Source organism: Pocillopora verrucosa, unplaced genomic scaffold (genome assembly GCF_036669915.1).
Source record: "Pocillopora verrucosa isolate sample1 unplaced genomic scaffold, ASM3666991v2 scaffold_48, whole genome shotgun sequence".
NCBI classification, from domain to species: Eukaryota; Metazoa; Cnidaria; class Anthozoa; order Scleractinia; family Pocilloporidae; genus Pocillopora; species Pocillopora verrucosa.
The window spans coordinates 34,181-38,538 of record NW_027078186.1 but is presented as its reverse complement, the minus strand read 5'-3'; the positions used below and the strand labels follow the sequence as shown (position 1 = coordinate 38,538).

The 4,358-nt window shown below is 48.1% G+C and overlaps 2 non-coding genes and 1 pseudogene across 2 annotated transcripts; 1 reads left to right on the top strand and 2 right to left on the bottom strand.

Moving 5' to 3' along the window:
* The first annotated feature begins 509 nt into the window (after nucleotides 1-509).
* Nucleotides 510-628, top strand: LOC136278738 (5S ribosomal RNA). Its single transcript, XR_010716508.1, has one exon. It is a non-coding gene; the product is annotated as a 5S ribosomal RNA (ribosomal RNA).
* A 981-nt stretch (nucleotides 629-1,609) lies between these two features.
* On the bottom strand, nucleotides 1,610-1,773 carry LOC136278775 (U1 spliceosomal RNA). Its single transcript, XR_010716544.1, has one exon. It is a non-coding gene; the product is annotated as a U1 spliceosomal RNA (small nuclear RNA).
* A 2,459-nt stretch (nucleotides 1,774-4,232) lies between these two features.
* Nucleotides 4,233-4,358, bottom strand: LOC136278718 (U2 spliceosomal RNA; annotated as a pseudogene).

Here is a 4,358-nt window from a genome sequence, read left to right as displayed (position 1 = left end):
GATGCCGAAGCATGCCCTGGGTGAGGGGGGTGGTCGAGGGATCCTTCCCACGGTTTATGGTGGATAGTAGCAGGTCGCCCCCACAAGCCCTTGCGAGTCCCGCAGACGGTCCCAGAGGCTGACCCGTTTGGTATCTCCTCACTGTAAGATTTTAAAGCCAGATACACGCACCTACGGAGCTAAAACATTGTATAATAGGTTTTTAGGACACGTTATGTCTCTTGGGACCCCTCCCTCCCCTCCCTAGGGAATAGTGCTTCAAATCGATGCTCCTCAATGTGTTAACTGGGTTGAGGAAAATACATTAGGGTTAGGTAACGACTTCGGGGTTAGGGTAACCATTTCTTAGGGTTAGGGTAACAATTTCTTAGGGTTAGAGTATCGATTTCTTAGGGTTAGAGTAACGAAACTAGGGCTTTAGAATTTCAAATTCGCCTACACTCAGGGATGTGGCCGCTTTACAGCCTGAACCTGGCCGATAACAAGCAGAATTTCGACCCCATTTCCTCGTCTACGACCATACCACAGGGAAAGCACCGGTTCTCGTCCGATCACCGAAGTTAAGCCCTGTCGGGCGGGGTTAGTACTTGGATGGGTGACCGCCTGGGAATACCCCGTGTTGTAGGCTTCAATTTTTGTCTTGCGAACATCTCTAAACGTTTTATCCCAATAAATAGCTCTCCATACACCACAATTTCACATAGAGAGCCGTAGGTGAGTGAGGAACAAAATCAAAGCAAAAAACGAGGGGGGGAAAACACCTTTTTGTCAAAAATCGGCCAGCTAATGGCGAAAACTCTAGTGCGATCGACTTTTCTTACAGAGCGCGCGCGAGCGAGTGAGCACGCGCGAGATGAACAGTTTATGATGTCAAATTCTACTTCTGTGATATCAAATCATTCCAAATAACGAACGAAAAAATGAATAGGAAAAAAACGCACACTTCTGAGACGCAGTTTTAAGCCATCGTGACGTGGCAAAACACTCGCACACTTCCAAGAGGAGGCGCGCGAAAACGGCACTGAAAGTCGACAATGGTTGGATTCAGACTGCAAACGAATCGGGAAAAAGGTTCGATACTTTTACTACTCTGCTAGTTTGTTTCCTTCCCTCGTTCATTCGTTCACTCGCTTGCTCGCACAAAGGATACACTAACGATAGCAATAGCATTTCTAAAAGCGGCTCCAGTGACAATAAAACCGCTCAAAAGGTTCAAAGTGTACTCACGGTCCAAGTCGAATGCCCTTCTATGCTCGCTCGCTCGGTCGATCGGCCGTTTGGTTTCCTTTCATTTCCTTTCCCTTCGCGCGCATAGCACAGCACGGCACGGCACGCACAACCTGCAAATACAAACGAACAGGACTTTACACACAATAGAGCAGACAGGCCTTGAACAAAAACAGCCAGCAAAGTTACGCACCGCCCCGAAACTCACCTTGTTTCCTTCCTCCAGTCTCTCCAATGCACTTCTACCCCTCCAAACGTGCCAACACCTTGGCCAGTTGTGCGTCCTTTGCTTTCTTTGCAAGTCTACCGGTCCACTGCAAAAGCAAAAATACCCTCGATAGTCAGTAAGAGGGCCATATAGACATAGTTTGGATGACTTTTGCGGGGACGAGCGCGAACGCAGGTCCCCACTACCAGAAATTATACGCTCGAGTTACCCACATTTGGGGTAATCGCAAGGGTCAACCCAGTCGAAGTGCAATGAAAGGGCCTCGCCTTGAGAGGACTGCCTCCTTGATCACAGTACCTCCCGCGTCAGGTAAGTTTTTTATATTTAAGGTGAACGGCCAGGCTCCCGTGAGGGCGGTGCAATGCCTGCCGATCTCAGACCTAATCCAACCCATGGCTGAAAGTGCAATGCCTTAGGGTTGGGTCCACCATAAACCGAGGGCCACCAGACACCAACTTCGTTGGGGAATCGAACCCCACCTCGCAAACATTGAACACACTCACACCCAAAAATTGAACACGCCCACTCCAAAACAAACGAACAAAAACGGATACAAAAACATAGAAAAACTATTATTTACAATATTACATTATTTAAAACCAGGACTTAAATACTTTATTCACATATTATTTACTTAGATAGTATTGTTTACTAATATTTACTACAATTTCTTCCTACATTTCGGAACTCCCACAACAGAAGGGGGGGCAGAACGCTTCAGCAGCTCTGCAGCAAGAACTGCAGCAGTAGGGACCACAGGACGAGACTTAGAAACGCCATCATTTACAACATTAATTACACTATTATCCACATTGGTACTGGTAAAATTACAAACTGTGGCCTTCTTAACCCACAAAGCCTTGGCGGGAAGCCTCCGACATTGCCGACCATTGAGGTCCACAAACTCCACACACAAAACGTTATCATGCTCCGTAGGACCAATCTGGTCAACAAGAGAGCCCCTGAAACCAATCAAAAAGGAAGGGTCCCCCTGTACTTCAAGAAGATACTGCGCAAAACCCACTTCAGACTGCTCACCACTCGTATCCACTCTAGCGATACGAAGAAGATTTGGATCCACATTTTCCAAAACTACCGACACCAACTCCAAAAAATCCGTAGGGGAAACCTCACGCACCCTCATATCCCTGTAGGACAGAACAAAGGCTTGATCCTTAGAACAGCGGCATAACTCATCCCGATACCACTTCAAAACCTTCCTACGAATAACAGAATCTGCGGGGGTCTGCACATCCTCAGTCACTACAGGGACCGGGGGGGCTAGCCCCAACTCAACAGGAGCACTAACTCGACTAGGGACAGGAACAGGGGTACTAACAGCAACCTCATCCTCCACATTAGCATCCACAGCATCCTCAATCGTATCCGAAACCTCATTCTCCACAACCCCATCTTCAACCACACCCTCGACTACATCCTCATCATCCTCATCCGAAACCACATTCTCCACAACCACATCTTCAACCGCACCCTCAATCACATCCACAACCACACCCTTATCCAAACCGGCAGAACTTTCAGAGACAACAGGCACAACAGTCCCAGAGGGGTCAGGGACCGCCTCAGGGACAGCTGCCTCTGTTGGAACAACAGACTGACCCCACGGCCGGACACACGCATGCGCTTTGTGGTCTGGGGAACCACACCTTCTACATTTTCCGTTGAACTGGCAATCTGCGGCCTTATGGCCATTAACTTTACATATCTGGCAGAACGGAGGGATACCCCTATACCAAACCCGCACAGGATAGTCGTCAATGCGGAACTCAGCAGGGACTGGATCCGATAATAACATCCTAAGAATCCGTGACCCAGTTAGAAGGCCCGGAATTCCTGAAAAATTCTGGTGCTTAATACTGATAACTTCTCCGTATTTTCTTAGCTCATCACAGATCAGAGCATCGTCACCTTCGGCAGGAAAATAGTGTACATACACAAAAGACGGCGGCTTATCAGAAGACGTCACACTAAGATCGTGCCCATCCAACGCCAGTGAACCCATACGCACAAATTCTTCTTTGTCTGAGACATTCTTAAAAGTAATACGAATCAAGCCCCTAGGGCAAAACTGAATGGCAGAAAGCCTTTCAAAATCAATATGCTCCCTAAGGAGAGCCATCACACGGTCCTTATCATAATTAGCCAACATCACTGACGCGTGAATCACGCACGTCCTGACACACTCAACACCCATGGCAAAAACAAACAACCCAAAAGTGGATGGGTGACCCGAAAAAACGGCAAAACCTGTGAGCTGGCAAAATACCACACTCAACAGGCCAAAAAAGCCAAGAAGAAAAGCCAATCCAGCCCAAGACTGGAAAAACAACCAGAGACTGGCTACCCCAGGTTACGGCAAGGAGCCGAGCATGAGTCCCTGGGAGGGTCACCAGAAAAAAACAGCCAAACCAGAACACAATAATACTTACAAAAAATCCTGCTTCTTTAATCCAAAGACACTTGTGAATCCACGAATCCACGCGCGATACTATAACGCAGGCAAAACCCGCGTCAGGTAAGTATGCTTTTTCAGCGTCTGCCCTCGGTGAAAAAATCCACTTACCCCTAGGTCCTTGTGGTAGTGCTTTGCGCACTTCAGAAAACGTAGGCCAGCGGCCGTTCCTGCCATTGTCTGTTGTCTGAATTATCATCCCTCTTTCACCTCTTCCCCCTCTAAGGGCGGGCGGGGCTCCTGTAAACATAAAAGAATGCTATACCGTTGACTTTGTTTTGGATTGAATGTGTCTTCCCCAGAGGGAAGTGGGCCGCACTCGGAGGTAGTGCTATACCGAGGCAACCCGTGGCTGGGACGAGGCAAGCCTCTTTTCCACAGCCCAGTTCCAAAAATCAGTTTAATATATGAGCTGCTCAATGAGCAGCG